We start from the raw sequence: 19,459 nt of genomic DNA on the forward strand, positions 1-19,459 counted from the left end.
CACCGCCAATGTTTGCCTCATTCACAGGCTCTCAGGGGTCCCTGCCACCTCCTTCCCCGACTCTCATACCAGACCCACAGTGGGTCCTGATTTGTGATCACCCTAACCTGAGCAAAGAAACTGCCTGTGTCCAATGGTACTGAACACACAGCCGGCAATTAACATGCCCGTGCTTCTGCCTAGAATGGAGTTCATTCCTTTTGTTCACATGGAGAACACCAATGTTTTCTTCAAGACCCTCTTCAACCCGTGTTTCTTTCCAAAACCTTCTCTTATCCCAGCAGCAAGGATCGACTTCTCCATGTGCCTGAATCTTTCCCTCCATTGCCAAACATGCCCGCTCTGCAGTGCGGATCCTGACACACATGAGGAAATGGTGCCTGACTCAGGAAGCCGTGCTCCGTGCACAAGGTGCTGGCTGCAGCCAGTTCTTAGCAACTCTGCGGCCACTAGTGAAACTGGAGAGTGGGGGAGTGAGTGAAATTTTTTCCTACTAAGTTCTTTTAATTAGAAGGATAGTTTGATCAGTTTATCAGTCTTTGCTTATGGGCCAAGAACAGGCAAACATTGCAACCTCTGATAACAGATGCCACTTCAGAATCGCAGATCCCAGGCTTGAGGCTGGAGAGGCCTCAGAAGGGTCCCCACCTGCCATCCTCATTTCTCAGGTGAGGAGAGTAAGGACCAAAGGTACCAAATGAGCTGTTCTAGGTCACGCTGGACGCTGAGTTCTAGCTCATGTGTAAACTCTGGGCATCAAGCTTTCGAAGGTGGCTTCTGCGAGTGCACATGTAACAGGCCCACTAGACCCGGGAAGTGTCGCATACTCAAGGTAAGGCGTTTTGGCCACATGCCACAGGATGTGAGCTACCATCCGGCAGCCCTTACAGAGCTTGCATTTGCTGCTGGCACGAAGGCCAAATTCCAGTCTCTTATGATGCAGAAAGCACACATCTGAGAAGAAATAGACATTTCAGAGAGAAAGCTAATTCAGGGCTGCTAAAAGGTGTTTTGCTTCACAGTAATTACATAGCTCTGGAGCCTTTGAACTTCTGCAGGGTCTTTCATCAGTTTATGTGCAGTAAGAGTAAACGGCTGCATATCCTCTGGGGTAGATATTATCACCACTCCCGCAGCTGGGCAACTGGAGACAGAGAGGAAGCGGCTTGGCAGCTGGGATGGAGGTGAGTGAGCCGATACCTGAATCTCAGTTATTCTGCCAAGAGCTCCTTCTGGACAAAATTGTCCTCAGGGTTCCATCCACCTCCTCCACAAGCCCAGCTCCCAGCTTCCTCCATCTGGGTCCAGAGCCTCAGTGGGGCAGCAGCGTGCTTCTCTGGAGTGGTCCAGACCTAGGGTCAGGCCAATCCTGCCTGTTTCCCAGCTAAGGAATCTGACACATTTCTGCCCTGCGCTAAGCCTTACCTGCTGCACTTGTGAAATGGAGACAATAGTAAGTCTCTCAAATGAATGTTGCGAGGGTTATGCCAGGTAACTCAGCTAGGACAGTATCCTCACCTGGTAAGAACTCAGCCATGAACGCAGTAACTGCTGTTTAGTAATGACAACGACAAAAACACCACCGGCAATGCATGGCCTTCCTCCAGCCCAGGGAGCCCGCGGCCCCTTCCCATCTCACCGTCTACTCCACTCCAATACTTTTCTGGAAGAGTCTTATGCTAGTGACACACCCGGCTACCTCCCTGGGGTGCTGCCGGGTGAAGGGTTTACTCCATTACTTCATCTAAGACGAGGGACTGATGGGTAATCAGGCTGCAACGCGGCCCCAAAGCCCAGGAGCTCTGCCATCCACGAGGCCTTCCTACAGCAGCTGGAGGAGTGGACGAGGCCAAATCCGGGGTGCCCTGGTGGGCAGAGAACACGTTTTCCTGCTTGTCTGCAGAGGGCAGAGGATGGGACACTCCCATCGGGGGGCAGTGGGTGGGGTGGGACGTTCCCAGCCATGGGGGTGGCGGGGGGTGGGGGGGGCAGTGGGGCAGCGGGTGAGGTAGGACGCTCCCAGCAGGGGGCAGTGGGTGGTGTGGGACGCTCCCAGTGGGGGCAGTGCGATGCTCCTAGAGGGGTGGCAGTAGGCAGGGTGGGACGTTCCTAGAGGGGGGCAGTGTGTGAAGTGGGACATACCTGCGGGGGCAGTGGGTGGGGTGGGACACTCCTGGGAGGGCAGTTGGTGGGTATTTGTGGGACTTTCATAGTGGGGGAGGGGAGGCAATGTGTTGGGTGGGACACTCCTGGGGAGGCAGTGGGCGGGGTGGGATGTTTCCAGAGAGGGGCAGTGGGTGGGGCGGGACATTCTTGGGAGGACAGTGGACAGGATGGGAGGCTCCTGGGGGGGTACTGGGGGGGTGGGAGGCTCCTGGGGGGGTAGTGGGTGGGGTGGGAGGCTCCTGGGGGGGTAGTGGGCGGGGTGAGAGGCTCCTGGGGGGGTAGTGGGCGGGGTGAGAGGCTCCTGGGGGGGTAGTGGGGGGGGTGGGAGGCTCCTGGGGGGGTAGTGGGGGGGTGAGAGGCTCCTGGGGGGGTAGTGGGGGGGTGAGAGGCTCCTGGGGGGGTAGTGGGGGGGTGGGAGGTTCCTGGGGGCGTAGTGGGCGGGGTGAGAGGCTCCTGGGGGGGTAGTGGGGGGGGTGGGAGGCTCCTGGGGGGGTAGTGGGGGGGTGGGAGGCTCCTGGGGGGGTAGTGGGCGGGGTGAGAGGCTCCTGGGGGGGCAGTGGGGGGGTGAGAGGCTCCTGGGGGGGTAGTGGGGGGGTGAGAGGCTCCTGGGGGGGTAGTGGGGGGGGGTGGGAGGTTCCTGGGGGGGTAGTGGGCGGGCTGAGAGGCTCCTGGGGGGGTAGTGGGTGGGGTGAGAGGCTCCTGGGGGGGTAGTGGGCGGGGTGGGAGGCTCCTGGGGGGGTAGTGGGCGGGGAAGGATATTCCCAGTGGTGGGCGGTGGGTGGGGTGGGACATTTCCAGCGGGGGGCAGTGTGTGGGGTGGGACGTTCCCGGCGGGAGGGCACTGGGAGGGGTGGGATGCTCCCAGCGGTCTTGCCAGGGACTCCATCCGTGTTTCTTGATAGAAAGAAAAGGAACTGAGATGGTCTAAGTGACTTTGCACTTTCACCTCTTTCTATTTCACGGGGTCACAGGTCAGCCCTCCGCAGCTTGTCCCGGGGATAAGTGGAGGGCTCAGCCTGTCCCTGCTCCTGGGGAGGGAACCCTTGATGGGAACATGGGGCCCCAGCTCCTCTCCTGCCGCTGGTTGTGCCTCTCAGGCTTCCGGCAGCCTGGTCCTCCCTGGTCCCCGGGCAGGGGGCCGCCCTTGCCACTGAGTGGGGAAGCAGCTTCCGTCCCTCTCCAGCCCCTTCTCATCGACCCCTGGGGTCAATGCTGGAGAATCCACACCACGCAGGTGGCCCAGGACCCCTCTGCTGCCACTGGCTGACACCCTTAGAGTCTCGCAAACACCCTCCTCTGAAGTGGGGGCTCCCTGCTGCGCTGCAGGAAGAGGCTCCCCTCGGGGGTCCCTGCTCCTGGTGGCCTGGGACAGCTGTGCCTGAGCCAGAGCGGATGTCGGTGGGGAGTGGGCCCTGAGCCGCCCTGGGACACGCCAGGCCTGGAAGGGCAGTGGGGAGCACAGAGCAGACGCCTGCCCCACCCCTCCCCGCATGGTCACTTTCTACAGAAGCCCAGCCGCGTCTCTGCAAGGAGCCCTGGCTCGGCAGTTCCAGCCTGGCTGGAAAAGCACAGTGTTGGGCCCGACCCCGCGTGGACACACCCCAAGAAACGACACATTCCCACCCCCAGAGGCCCTCACAGGGACAGGCCCTCCAGCTCTGCGGCGCTGCCTGTCCTTAGCGAGGCCTGGCTCCTTCCAGGCGAGGCAGGAGTGCTCTCCTCTCCACCGGTCGCCAGCCACTGCTCCAGGACTTTGCAGCTGGCTCTGTGTCCTCACCCTGCGTGAGGACAGCCGGCAGGGACAGAAATGATGCTTGGACGCTATGGTGGCCAAAGCCCAGCGCGGCAGGTCCTTCTGAGATGTCTGCCTGCCAGGGCCTGCACGGCCACACAGATCAAACAACGTCCCTCCTTGAGGGGCTTAGGGGAGAGGTAGGGAGGTGGCCCCCAGCCTGCCCTAATGTAACCGTCAGCAATATCCATTTCAAGGCTTAATTGCTGAGAGCCTAAGCCCTGGAATCAGTTAGACAGCCGGAGGTGAACCCCGGCCTTCCTCTCAGAGGGCGTCCTCAATCGGGTCCGTCCACCTTGCTGAGCCCCGGCTTCCTGATCTGTGATATGGGAGATGGCTGGTGCTCAACTCACTGCTCACTGTGAGGACAGCCTAGAAGCAGATATGCGCAGTGCCCGGGGAGTAGCAACGCCTCTGCTAAGTCCCTGCGTTTCACGCTCAGCCGTGCACACGTTCATCGCTGTGCTCATAGCTCACCTGCAAGGGCCCTTCTTGCCTACTCCACCACTTCCAGGCCATTTTCTTAGATCATCTTCATTCTTAAAGCTGAAAAAGAGGCCAGGTGCAGTGGCTCACGCCTGTAATCCCAGCACTTTGGGAGGCCAAGGCGGGGGAGATCACCTGAGGTCGGGAGTTCGAGACCAGCCTGACCAACATGAAGAAACCCCATCTCTACAAAATTAGCCAGGTGTGGTGGAGCATGCCTGTAATCCCAGCTACTCATGAGGCTGAAAAGAAACATCCCTCCCAGGACGCTGTCTCTGCCTTCCCGGGTCCCAGCATGCTCCCTCTGCTGTGAACTCCTAGAGCACCTACCACTTTGGATCCTAGTGTGGCCCCTCAGATGTGGCCTCCTGGACAGAGCTGTGTGCTCCTCTCTGTTCTAGGCCGACACTGTCCTCAGACAATCAAGGGCAGCTTCCAGCACAAGCTGTGTGTGACATGGAGGTTTCCTAGTAGCCACATTGTTGAAAGTTAAAAAAAAAAAACAAAAAACAGGTGCAATTCATTTTAATACTATATATTTGAAACTGAACAACCTAAAAGATTAGGTTTCAGCATAGAATTAACACCAAGAACTCTCAGTGGTAGGGTCACATTCTTTTCCTATTACTAAGTCTTCAAAACCTAGAATGGCACATACCAGTTTGGGCTGGCCACCTTTCCAGGACTCAGGGACGACGGAGGCGGGTGGCAGCCACACTGAGTGCAGCTCGAGACCAGAGTATTCTTGGGAAAGACAAAAATGAGCTTTCACAGGATAATCTCACATGTAGGACCTGAAAGAACTTTTATGAAAATGGGACAGAGTACTCAGTAAGTTCTTTGTCATACTTTGCCATGATGCATACCAATTTGTGGCTGCCCTTGTCCTATTTTAGGTATCATACTTTCTGGCACTGATTTTTCAGGGATGCCATTAAAAATCAGGTATGCATCAAATCCCTGTGTCTGCTCTGTCTGCTTTAGACAGTCCTGCCTTGGCTCCCAGTAACTTAAAGACTTGCTCCATCATTGGCCTGTTCCACGATATGTGCAATAGTTTCCTGAGCTTTTAAAACACCAGAGCTGCCACTCAGTCCACAAATGTTATCCAAGTGTGCAGGAGACCACAGGGAATGACAAACGGGAGATTCCTTCTTCTCCCCAGGAACTTACATGAGCAAAATGGATGCTCACTCATTCCAGCGAACTGTGTATCATTTCCAAGTGGCAAAGGTTCTACCTGCTCTTCTTTAAACTCTGGAGCATTTTAAAGCAGTCCAAGGAGCATAGCAGAGGCCTTTCTCAGTGGAATGTACAAACACATTTTGCAGAAGAGGCTGGTGTGCAAATGAACCTCAGCATCTTTCAGTTCCATGTTAGTTTATTTTAAGTCTTAAAGAAAGACACAGCAAACTAGTTTTTCAGGTCTCCTGAGGGGATTTCAAAGGCAAAACTCCTGAATTGCTCCATAGAGTAGATGTCTGGTTGAGTTGTAAATTGTTGGTTATACCAGAGGCATTAGAACACATCTATAAACTCATGTCAAAAAATAATATCGCACCAAGGAAGACTCTGATATTAGGAACATTAAATAATCCACAGTTATGAATGCTTTGGTTCTTTCCTATTGATACGTACATTTGCACCTCTTAGTCATAAATATTGTCAACATGTTCCTTTGGTGAACATCATTTAGACTTATGCTCTTTGATAATGCTTTTAAAAACACACAGGTCCTTCTTTAACAACACCGGATATTGCTGTGTTTGATTGCTGTCTGAAAGCTTAAGGCATTTTTATAATGAAAGAGTTATGATTTCAAAAATCCCCCAAATTATAAATACAGCCTCCGCCTCCTGCTTTGCCGCAGAAGGTAAGGCAGATGCCTCACCTCAACACACCCCTGACAACAGCCCCCACCAGGCCTGGACTGCATTGCTAGGGTGGAGAAAGACGGAAATATTTCAGTATGAGAGTTACGGAATGAGGTGGTCCGTGTTGACCAGCAAAGAGAAAGCCTGTACCTGGCGGACCCAAGCACACAGCTACCCGAAAGGTACTCTCGGTCACAGAGAAGTGATCCTGCAGGCTCAGCACACTTTTGGGAATATCCCTCCTGTCCTCTTGCTCCCTGAGTGAAGGCTTGCTGAGCAAATGTCTGATGAGCCCATAGCTCTCCAGGAGAGAGGTGACCTGGGTACCTAGGAAGGGACTCAACTCCCTTTCATCATTGATATTGAACCGGTTCTTGGCTCATTCGTTCCCTAAAGTTCAAGACCTGGAATGTGTTACCTAGAGTTCTGCAGCTTGCCAAGGTGAGAGAACAAAGCCTATCTCTCTGTCTCTTCCCCAAGGGCCAGGCTGTCCCCACAGTGATTGTCCTACTCTGAACTGTCAAAAGTAGACTGCAGCCTCTGGAATTTCCTTGGTTCTCCAAGATAGGTGTGAGATTGGGTGAGACATCAAGATAACGGGTCATTCCGGCCTCCGAGAGGAGAACAGGGCAACCTGAGGAGACAGGCACTGCAGGGCTGAGGCTGGAGGAAGTGAGAGGAAGTGAGAGAGGGAAAGGAAAAGAGAATGGAAAGTGAGCAGTGAAAAGCCTTGAAGCTGCTGCCGTGTCTCCTCTGGGAGGCCCGACTGGCCCGTGCTGCTGGCCCAACACCCTCCACCCCTCTGAGCTGAGGCTGGGCCAGGCCAGGCCATTTTGTGTTGTCCTAGACCAGCACGGTGCTGGCTGTGAACACCAGTGCCCTCCAGAGACAAGGCCAGCCCGGCTTTCAGATTTGAGGAAAGAGCAAAGTCCTGGCTTTGCTCTGTCCAGGTCCTGTTGCCCCTTTCACAGAACACATAGTCCGAAGCTTCCAGCCCCTCTCTCTGGACCTCCAGTTTCCTCTCTGTCTCTCATTTTTACGTGTGTGTCTGTGTTGAACGTGCACGTGGGTGTGCAAGTGTGTGTCCACTCCCAAGGGGGCAACCCCCGCTCTGCTAGGGGCGGCTCTGTCCCCAGCCCTCAGGAGTGCCTGGCTCATGTGAGAGGCTCAGAGCACATTGCTGAACGGGTGACAGCTGCCAGGTGGTTCTCGACAGTGAAGGGTGAGGACGGGGCTCCCCGTAACGCAGTCAGCTGAGACCTTCTCTGAGGCATGCGGGATCCCAGGGCCTTCAACGTGGTGGGCACTCCATAAACCTTGTCACGGACCAGTGAGCCTGTGAAGTGTTGACTCCAAGGGGTATCCTGGCTTCAGCTCGTCTTTCCTGCCCTGCTGCTGAAGACACTCGCACTGCTGTTCAGCTTCCAGAGGACCCCAGGTGTAGGGCTTCCTACAGCTGTCCATGCTGAGCCCAACACCCTAGGGCTGCGTGGTAGGCAGCAAGGGCTATTTCCAGAAGGCCCTTCTGCCAGGGAGGCCCCCCTCCCACCAGAATCCTGACAGCGTGCACCTGCCAGCCCTGGGAAGGGGCTGAGATGTCAGCAGAACACCCCCAATGCACGGCCAGCTTTGAGTTTGTTGGAACTTGGAGGTGGAACCAGAGAGGGCTGGCAGAGAAAGGGGCTACAGAGGAGCAAAGGGCAGAGGCCGGGCGCCTGGGAGGGGGCAGTGTTCCCATCCAGCGCAGCTGGGCTGCACAGCACGGGGAGCAGAGGGAGAATGGGACAGAACACTTGAGGCATGGCCTACGCCACTCTGGATTGCCGGCTCACAGGTCGGGGAGCAGAACCCAGGCTCTCTGGCATGACGAACAGGAGTTTACAGAAAGCAGAGAAGAATGGGGGCATGAACAAACCCACTCAGGCGGGCCTTGGCCACGCTGTCCTGGAGGGAGTGGAGGCTGGGGCCCCAAGACGCCTCCCAGATCAGATAGGCTATATCGGCCATCATGGACGTGGCTAAATTCCCTCTCTTGGCGTTGAAGGGAAGAAATAATCCCTCAAACCACAGTGAAATCTTGAACATCCAAGAAACACCCTCAGCAGTTCTCTATCTACCAGAGCACGTTTCCCTGAGGTGGGTGGGTGTGGAGAGAGTCAGGGGCTGCATTGGGGCATCCCCTCTATACAGAAGCTGGGCCCGGCTCTGGCTCCAGTGGTGCAGGGGCCCTGGGTGCTCAGATGGAAGGGCCTGAGCCGAGTGCTGGGCAGCAGATCTTTCTTCTGCTCCTCTCAACAGCCCTGCCCCTTGGGACCACATCTCATACAGCCCTAGAGACAGGAACTGGAGACTGGCTACAGCTACTCAGTGAGCCCTGAGCCTGAGCTGTGTCAGGCCTTTCCCAATCCACGTGGCACCACTCTGTGGACCAGCTGAGGCCTTGAACATCCTCACTGCAGAGGCATCGAAGGGAGTGTAGCTATGGGGGTGCAGGTGACCCTTCTGTGCCTCTGCACCAATGGAACTCCCTTCCTGCATGGTTCTCAGCCCCTGAATGACTGCTGCCCCCAGCCCCTGCCCTCTAATCTCAGACACACACTCTATTGCCTGAGGTGGGCAGTGCTGGGCCCCCACCACAACGCCTGTCTGTCAGCCTTCAACCTGTTTCTCCATTCCCGTTCCTTTTGTTGACTCTGTCTGGTGGGCCCAGGGGAGTGGGGATAGAAATCCTGCATGGCTGAGAGTTTCTGGGCCCACAATGGGTGGCCCGCTCTTCCACGAAGTTTCAACTTTCACCCACACAGACTCAAGCAAATATTGTACATCATGGCAAATGAATGGGCATCCCACTGAAGCTTAATAAATCAGTTCTGCCAAACTGCCACCCTCCCAACACAAGTCAATCATTGCCAAATTTCAGTGCTCTAGTCCAGGGATTGGATGGTGTTTTCTCTAGAGGGCCAGATAGAAATGCTTAAGGCACTGCAGGCCATACAGTCTCCATCAACTCTGCATGGTGGCATGGAGATAATGTATAAGTGAATGAGGGTGGTTGTGTTCCAATAAAACTTTATTTACAAAGATAGATGGGGGGCCGGATGCAGCCCTCAGGCTGCAGTTTGCTGACTCTATGTTCTTTCCTGCATCTGGTCAACATGGGGTGTGTCGAGGACCTCCAAGGTCACTTACCCCACCCCTTCCTTTCACAGAGAAATGAAGAAATCTTCTCATGCCACATGAGTTTGTGAATAGCTGAGCTGGGTCTTGGGTCCCTGTCCACACCTCTGCTCGGTCACTTTATCCTTTCCTCCTCTTGCCATTGGTGAGCTCGCTCCCAGTATAGTCAGAGTGGCTGTGTTCCAATGGCCTGGGCTAAGGGATGGGGGACATATTTGTCACCCTGGAGTGGCCCTGGCCTGCATTCTGGCTGGAAGGTCCTCATTGCACACCCTCCCTACAGGCTCAGCTTGTGCCGTGGCCGCAGAGTCATAAGCTGCAGCCAAGGCCACAAGTCCCTCAGAAGGTGGCTGCATTTGGAAATGGGATCTAGACAGACGGAATCAGTGAGGTCACTAGGGTGGCCCTTGTTCAATGTGACTGATGAGGAGAGAATATCAGGATGCAGACTCACACAGAGAGGCTGTGTGAGGATACAGGGAGGAGACAGCCATCTACAAGCCAAGGAGAGAGGCCCCAAGAGGAACCAATCCCGCCGACATCTTGATCTTGGGCTTCAAGGCTCCAGAACTGTGAGAAATAAATTTCTGTTGTTCAAGCCCCAGCCTGTGCACTTTGTTATGGCAGCCCCAGGGGGACTCACAGCGTGTCTGCAGGGAGGGGATTGCATTGGCAACGTTCCTAAGAGGAAGTGAGGCCCAGGTCTCCACCTCACAGGCTAGGATGCCACCTTGGCTCTTCCTCGGGCCGCAGTCTTCACACCCTCCCTCTGCAAGCTGCACTGGGAAGTCCATTTCATGTTCAACGATACGGGGTCAGAGTCTGGAGACCGAAGGCTGAGGGTAGCGTTAAGGGGCCTGCAGAGCTGTGGCCAGGAGGAGGGGGCCTCGAAGGAGGTGGGTCGTCTCTACACTTTGGGAGCCATAGAAATGCTCAAAGGCTAAGGTGGCTGCAAGGCCCTTCCTGAGGTTAAATCCTCTCAAAGCAAGAATGGTCCCACATCAGGACTCTGGAGGGCTCCAAGAAATACCGGCCTCACGGCAATCCAACGGCAACAATCCTCATTTACTGAACAGAGCAGGAAACACTTCAGGCCTCCTGGAGGAGAGCTACTAAATTAAAATAAGTGGCCCGAATGTCCTTGAAGACTTTAATATTTCTAATTTTTTCCTATATCTTCTAAGATTATTTTCATTCTGAAATGAATCGGGAATGACACCAGTTGGCAGGAATTTCTTTTCCCCACCCCAAGAGACACAGACCCAGATTGACAATGTCTCTTTAAGACTCCAACCCCAAATGTTGCTCTCGTGGTTTTCAAAATAAAAACATGTGATCAGTCCTTTTTATTGAAAAGAAATTTTTTAGGAAGACTAAGAAATATTACACTCGATTAGGTCTGTCTCTGCCCAGAATTGGAAGAGAAATGGTGAAACAAATTATTTTCCCCTACAGAAAAAACATTGCCAGAGGGAGAAAAATAAAATGATTTGACAGGTGCAAGGAGCCCCGAGGTGTGGGCTCGTGAGGCTCATCCCCGTGATGCAGTGCAGACCTGAGAATGAATAAAAATCTTTCCTAAGCACTCCAGGATGCTCTGTGTACGCGTGTCAGAGACAATGCGGACCGGCTCGAGGGGCCTCCGCGTCGTGGCCTCGTGCCAGCCTCACCACAGCTGTGTGGTGCATAAGAATCACAGCAGCTGTATTTAAACTAGAAATTAAATCTCCTTTTATTTAATGTGCACAGTCTTTTTAGTTATCAAAAGGAAACATTAGCAATTAGGGAATGTGTATCTCGTGGATGGCGTTGGATTTGCTGTTTTTGTTTTGGATGTCTATGATGTCTAATTCTAAGGCAGGATGACGGCGGCGGCCAGGTCTCTTGAAAGAGGGAGCTTTTCACTACCTTTTCCTTTGTCAGCAGACAGGGAGTTTCAGACGTGCCCTTCTCCCCACTTTGGGAGAGGGCTGGGGAACCGCAGGACTTTTATTCTTTATTGCATTTGGTTTTGATTTGGATGCCGAAGTTGGGGAAGAGGGAGAAGTGGGTAGGGAAGAGGAGAGAAGAAAGAAGGGGAAAGTGAGGAGAGGGAAGAAGAGAAGAAAAGAGAAAAGTATTCGGGTGATGAGTGAACGAAAATCTCAGAGATCACTGAAAACTTACTGATGTAGCCAAACACCACCTGTTCCCCAAAAACCTACTGAAATAAAAAATTTAAAATTAAAAAATAAAAATGAAAAAAATAAAAAAGTGAAAGAGGAAGAGGAAGAAGAAAAGCAGGAGAATGCACACGCTGCACACTCAGACACACGGAGGCTGAGAAGATCCACGCTTACATTGCGTGGGGACGGGGAAGGAGCAGGCCTCTCCGGGGACATCTCTGCAGCCTCTGCAGGCCGTCCTGCTCCGGAGGGTGACTGTTCAGCATGAGCCTGCGGTGACAGGGAGGGAGGAGGACAGCACTCCTCTGCTGAGCTTTGGCACATTCTCCCCACCAGCCAGGCTGAAGTCCGTACAGAAGGGAGAGGCGGGATGGGGGCGAGGAAGGGAGGGCTTGAGAGTGAAGGCAGAGGAAGGAGAGAGGAGGTGAAGGTGGGGAGGGAAAACCGAGGTGGCAGGGTCTTCTTAGAAGCTGAACTTGAAATTCGCAAAAAGAAAACTAAAGGGGCACCTTCCTTCCTTGCTGTCTGTTGAAATCTGGCCCCTAGTGTTGCTGATGATGGCGGGAGCATGTCGTGGACCCGAGGCAGCCACAGGCTTTCCTGATGATTCATGATAAGGGTAATCATTTCTTCCATAGCATCTCCCTTTGCACAAAAGTGTGCTCAGTGCATTCGTCAATAGACCTTTATAAAAACCTCGTGGCAGGACAGCTCAGGCCTCCACTCGGTGCAGGAGGAATCCAGGCCCAGGCCCAATAGGTCTTTCAGGAAGAAAACTGATACAGATCGTTCTCATAAAGTCGATGCAGGCCCTGAGGTTACCCACAGAGGGGCCGCTGCACCCTTTGGCATCATTAGAGCCTGTAGTCAGGGCCCTCGCCAGGAAGAAGAGCTGCAGAGAGGCCGGGGCAGCAGGGAGGACGGGGGGAAAAGTGGCACAGGCTCCTTTCTCCGCCACGCCGCAGGTTTCCACCTGTGCCTCCTGTTAGCCAAAGCTACAGAGGAGCCGGAGGTCAAAGGCATCTGGGAAAATGTAGGGCCCTGTGGCATACCCCACAGTGGAAAAGGGGGACCACAGAGCTGAGAGCAACAGGAAGCTGCTTGGGGCCCAGAGGCGCAGAGACAGGGGGTGTCGGACATTGCCCGGAGCTCCCAGCTGGCAGATCGAAGGCTCTCCAGCCTGTGTGACGTGTCTCCCGTGTGTTCTCCAGTCCTGGCAAGGGACTCTGGCAATGTCAGCACCAGAAGACACGGGAAGCCTTCCAGCCCCACTTGGGCAGGTTGAGCAGCTACAGCCCCATAGGAGCAGAACATTCTCGAGACACATCAGAGATGGCAGGAGCTGTTCCTGAGGATCTGCAGGGTCGCTGGGTTAGAAGGCAGGCCAGAGGTGGGCATGGGAACTGCCCTTCCTGTCGTCTTGAGCCTTGCTGGCTCCCAAATGAAACAAACCTCCAATGCCCTAGGACTCCAGGACGTTTCCCTGAGTGATGGAGAAACCTGGCCAGAGGTGACATGTAGGCGAGGATGTCTTTAAGGCCCCGGGTTTAGACTTTTTAAAGTGGAGACCACCTGACAGTGGTGCATACTAACTTCAGCGATGTTCTCATTGATAGTAAGGCTCACAGAATCGCCCTCGCAGGACTGTCCTCAGAAACACTGTTTACAGCCATGAGCCGCAGTTCATCCCAAATAAAGTCACCCAATTCATCCCCCAGCCATATTCCTGAGTGATTTTTACTATTTCCGAAAATTAAACCTAGACTTAAAGGATCAATACTTGCTGCTGTGGAAATATTCAAATGCTATGCTGTACACATTGAAGCCGCGCTGTAAAACGACTCCCCAAAGTATTGTGAGCGAAGACAGCCACATTCAAAAGAGACAGCAGGTTCTCAGCAGACCCTTCCCGGGGGATGTGCTACACATGCGTTCTTGTCATCGCAGTCTCACCTTGCTGTGCAGACCTGTGGAACCGGCCGCCTTGGGGTTGCTGCGAGCCACTGGACTCGTCTAAATGACCAGGAGATGCCGAGGCTCAGGCAGGCAACCCAGTGTGCTCAGGAGACTCTCCTGGGGTGGCAACAGCTCTGCTTAGTTTTGGAAGACGTCCATGCCAGGAGAAGACAAGGGGAGGAGGAAACTCTGACGGAGAAGCACATAGAAGGGCCAGATGTGTGCGAGAGGCCTGCGGTGGAAAGCACAAGGTGATTCGAGACGCCCGGGGTAGAGAGGGAATCGGGTGAGAGACATCAAGAATTGTGACGTGTGCCATAACAGTTCTTGATTTCTCTAACCTGATTCCCTCTCTGCCCTGACCATTCTTAGAATAAAAGTTGATGAAAATAAGATATAAAATAAAATAATAAAATAAAATAGTAAAATAAAATAAAATGAACTGTTACTCGAATCTGAGAAGCATGGGCTGCTATGAGAAGGTCGTTAGCAGGGGTGATGGGACCGATCTGCCTCTGCAGTGAGCAGCCTCAGGGAGGAGGGTGGGAGCCAGGGCAGCCCCGCAGAGGCAGCCTGCAGAGAAGCCTGCTCACCTGCACAGGTGCGAACACCCGGGGGCTGACAGTCCCCAAAGGGGAGGGTGGTGGGTGGACAAATTCTTCAGGAAACTCCTCGACCTTCTGTTACCCACCCTGCCTACCTTCCCCTCCCTGTATCACAGGCACTTTTCAATCCTTGGGAATCTGTGGCACATCACCCCTCTTCCTGTCACCAGCATGGCTCTTCTAGGAGAGAGTCAGCTTTCTTCCCCTGGCGACTTGCCTTAGCTGGAGGGCCTGGGCCCTGCCAGGCCAAAAAGAGGCAGTGTCTGCAGAAATGAGGAGAAACAGAAAGCACAAAGGCACAAAATGCTCACAGCAATGCCTTCACAGTCTCCACCAAGACACCCTCCAGCCCGCGGCCGGCTCCTCGCTCTGCACCAGGACACCCTCCAGCCCACGACTGGTTCCTCGCTCTGCACCAGGACACCCTCCAGCCCGCGACTGGCTCCTCGCTCTGCACCAGGACACCCTCCAGCCCGCGACTGGCTCCTCGCTCTGCACCAGGACACCCTCCAGCCCGCGACTGGCTCCTCGCTCTGCACCAGGACACCCTCCAGCCCGCGACTGGCTCCTTGCTCTGCACCAAGACACCCTCCAGCCCGCGGCCGGCTCCTTGCCCTGGAAAAAAAGCACCACATTATGAGACTGACTCCTGCCACTGGAGTGCCCTAACATGTCAGGGTTGGAGCTCAGAGGATGAAATACTTCCAACGTGTCCAGATGATTGGCTCAAAGCATCTAGTAATGTGGCCATCCTTGGATTCTTTTAGAGCAAATGCCCACACAGCACCTTGTTTTCTGAGCTGACTGAAATATCAATGTCCCCATTGGTGGCTTTTGCACGTGAAGACACAGAAACAGATACTATCTCCAGCTCATCTGCTCCACTTTATGCCACGCAGCCACCTTCAATAACACAGATAAGACCTGGTTTGGGGGTTTAGATCCCATAAGGCATTCAATTAATGTGATGTCAGCATCAACGGAACGTTAGTCCCATGGAACCAAAGCTTTACAGGATTTCCAGGCTTCTCCCATCCAGGCGTGAGCAGCAACACCCAGGAGGATGAGAGAGTCCGGGGAAAGGGACAGAGTCAGAGCTGCTGCCATTCATGCTTCAGGATTCAGGAGCAAATGTTGCTTTTAGAGCCAGAAGGTGGGAAGACAGAGTGGATGCAGAGAAACTTGCTTTCCTAAACAGCTTTAGAAGCATACGCAAACCTCACGTGCACATACTCAGCCTCAGTGCTCCCTGCCCCCTGCTGACCACGTGTTTCCCTTAGAGGGAAAGTCTGAACAGCCTCCTGAAGACCCACACCCAGTGCGCTTCCCCTTTCCCAGTGTTTACACATCTGGTTGTGGATGGAGTCATTACGTTCTTCTGCCTTAGCAAGGGCGAGACCTAACTACTGGCTCATTCCGTCCCCCTGAATGTGTCTGACTTTAAGAGAAAATTACTCATCGTGATAACGGGCGAACTTTCTGGAGGTGAAAAACGATGCACATTCTTCTGTCTCCCCACCCCTCACCACTCCAGATATCCAGCAGAAACACCCGAAAGCTGGTCCTAATTGAGCCGTTTTCTGAATGCTAGCCTTGGACCGGCTGGGTGAGAAGCAGGCGGAGTGGAATGTGAGCTGTGTCATTAGTGGGAATGACAGCTCTCCTGGAAGGCGTGATGGAGATGCATTGAGTGTGCAGCTGAAGACGTGTCATTTGCTGCAGGTATACATTATGCTTGGCCTTTAGACTATTTGGTAGTAAGCTGAGATTGAGAGTAGTTAAAATACAAGGGAAGGCTAACATAGAAATAGCCATCATTTAAATACAGGCTCTGGAACATTTTAATGGAACCATCACAGTGGACCTGACCTTCAGATTTAAAATCACCTTTAAAAAAATGCAGGTATTGGCTATAAAAGAGGAAAAATGTAAGGTGATTTTCCCTCTCTCCCTTTTTACCTGCCTTCTACATATTACCATCAATAAAAGCTTACTGAATATCTAAAACTCCCAATAGACACAGATGAAGTCACTGGGTTATAAATAAATGATTTGCCGACATGGCAGTTGCATGGAACTTTGCAGGGGTTTCAGGAAACTTTGTAAAGAAGTAAGTTTCATGGGACCCAAGGTCTGTTTGGTTTTAAGACATGTGAAGCCTTTGGCATGAGGGGCACTCCTGTTTTCACTTCTTTGCCTGTGAGGTGTTGTGTGAGGTGGCTTTTTAAATTCCCTTTTACAGCTGTGGGAACTAAGGCTCAAGGCCACACAATTAGAACAGATAATGTCAGTCCTGGAAATAAACCCTCTCGGTTCAGGTTTAGCATTCTGTCTGCCACACAACCTACCACACATAAACACGCATCATGGTTTAAGAAATGGCTTATGAAGTTGATTATGACATTTTTCTTCTAAGAAGTCTCCCACTGCAAAAACTAAGCGTACTTTGAGACAGAGGACATTATAGGAGTGGAATCAAGATTTGACAAATGTGTGATATTAAAGTCATTTAAACCATTTCAGGACATAGAAAACTCATTTTATGAAAGCAGCATGACTTTTAATACAAAAACCCATTGATGATAAAAAATATATAAAAAAGTATAAACTAATCTCACTTTAAAATATGTGTCAAAATTGTAAATATAATATTAGCACTATATTAAGAAAATAACACACCATGACCCAGCAGAATGCAAGACTATATCAACATAAAAAGCAATCAATATACCATTACCTCAACAAATTAGTCACATCAATAGATACTTAAAAGGTATTTGAAAAATACAGCCATAATTTCTAATGGAAACTTTATGTAAAATACAAAAAAGGAAAAAACATAAATATCAATTATTTAACAGAAAACAAAAGCAAATGTTACAATACTAAATGTCAAATAACAAAATATTGAAATAATTGAAATTGGAATCCGGAACTAGAAGGTTTGTGTATAATAGCATTACACTTTAACATTATCTTAGAGATTTTTATTGAATTCAGTAAGACAAGAAAGTGAATTAACTTGTATAGACGTTGGGAAAAGTAGAAATGAAGTCATATCTGGTTGCTGAATTTGCTGAAGATTGATTGTATACCGGAATCCTGAAGAAGTTACATTGAAACAAAAACTACTAGAATTAATTTGAAAGCTAGTAAGTTGGCATACATATGTTAATCATACAAAGAGAAAAATTCTACAGTTTTTTGGAAGGAGCAGTGGGGACAATATGGCAGCATACATTAAAATTAAAAATACATTTACTCTTTGACCCAGAGATTCTTCCTTGAGAACTTCTCACAGAAGAAAGACTTTGTCATGTCAGGACTTATATTCTAGAATGTTTATTGCAATATTCTTCACAGCAGAAAAAAAATCTAGGAAGAAAGAGAAGTCTGTCAATAGAGGAATTGTTGGCTGGGTGCAGTGGCTCACACCTGTAATCCCAGCACTTTGTGAGGCCAAGTTGGGAAGATCACTTGAGACCAGGAGTTGGAGACCAGCCTGAGCAATGCAGTGAGACCCCTTCTTTACAAGAATAATGGAGGAAATGTTAAATTAATGATAGCACCCACCCTATGGAATAGAAAGCAACCATTAAATTAATAAACCAGAGGTAAGCAGAGTCACTTGGTGAGATCTCCATACAGAGTCACTGAGTGAAGCTGGAAAGTGTATGATGTAATCCAGTCTTTGCACAATGATGATCGCCTGTCAGATGTAGTCATCAGAGTACAGCATGAGGATGGAAGGGAGACTACTGGGTTGCTACCACAGTTACTGAAGGATAGTGAAGTATGATGAATAGAGGCAAATGAGGAGGAGTCAAGCTTAAAAAGAAAAAGGAAAAGAAACCACTATAAAGAAAATAACATACTAGAGAATCACATTTTTGCATTCACAAAATTATATATTGCACATATGAGCATATGTGTATGATTCAATAGAAATTAAATTTAGAAGTTAGTGAAAAAATGACCAACTCCAAATTGATATTCCATCTCCACTTGGATGTCCAATAGCAATCTGTTTGAAACAAAACATGTCAAAAATGGAATCCTTTATTTTTCATGTAAACATGCTCTTCTCAAAGTTGGTACCATCCCAGTAACAGGCACCAACTTCCATCCACTGGCTGAAGCCAGAACTCTAGGAGTCATTCTTATGTTCACTCTTTCCTTCACATCCCACATCCAGAAACCTTGTGCACTGTCCTGCCAAAACTTATCTATTTTTCTGCTTCTCTCCCTTTTTATTGCTGCAACCACCCTGATCTTCCTGTGCTGTTACAGTAGCTTCCTAAATGGCTTTCAGCTTCTAAATGTTCCCTGTGATAAGCCATTCTCCACACAGGATTCAGAATAGTATTTTAAAACTGTAAACAGGATTGTGTTTTTCATTTACTTTACCATTGGGTGTGTTCACATTGCACAGGTTTTTTGGTTTTTGTTTTAGATAATTTTATTGAAGTATCACATACATACCTAAAGTGCACAAATTTCAATTGTACAGCTCAGCAAATTCTTGCCAAGCTATTACATCTGTGTAACTACCACCCAGCTCAAGATGTAGGCTGTTACAACATCCCTCTTTCAAGATGCAATCCCAATGTCTTCCTGGTTCCATCATTTCCATTGAAATGTCAGCGATTTCTAATCTTATTGCTTGTTTGAAAGCAATACTTATTTTCTCTGCTTTCTATTAAGAGTTATTTTTGTCCCATTTTTTCAGCACTTTGACTCTGATGTACAGAGTGTGATTGTCTTTATTTTTTTCCTGCTAATATTTTTTAGGGCTTCATGAATCTGTGACTTGTTGCCATCCATCAATTTTGGAAAATTCTTGGCCAATCTCTCTTCAAATACGCTTATTCCCCTAATCTCTCTTTTCTATCCTTCTTAGACTCTAGTTAGTTACACATTAGATCTTTTTGTCACCTCTGTGGCAGCCATGGAGGTGGGCTTCTTGGATCTCCTTTCAAAAGAAGGACTTGCAAGTCATCCAAAATGAATGCATTTAGTTGACAGGCCCTAGTTCAATGTCTCCGGGATCCACTTCAGCTTTCAGTCTACCATCACGCTCTTCCTTCCAAGTCCTCTGCTGATGACCTGCCATTTCTACCTAATGCAGGATTCCTCTACAGGGAAATCTTTTCTCTTGTGCTCCCTTTAGGATTGGCCAAGAATTTGTCAGGCCTGCAGCTCTCCCTGTCCAAATCCTTCTTACTCCCACCCCACTTA

This window comes from Pongo abelii, chromosome 6, assembly GCF_028885655.2.
Source record: "Pongo abelii isolate AG06213 chromosome 6, NHGRI_mPonAbe1-v2.0_pri, whole genome shotgun sequence".
NCBI classification, from domain to species: domain Eukaryota; kingdom Metazoa; phylum Chordata; class Mammalia; order Primates; family Hominidae; genus Pongo; species Pongo abelii.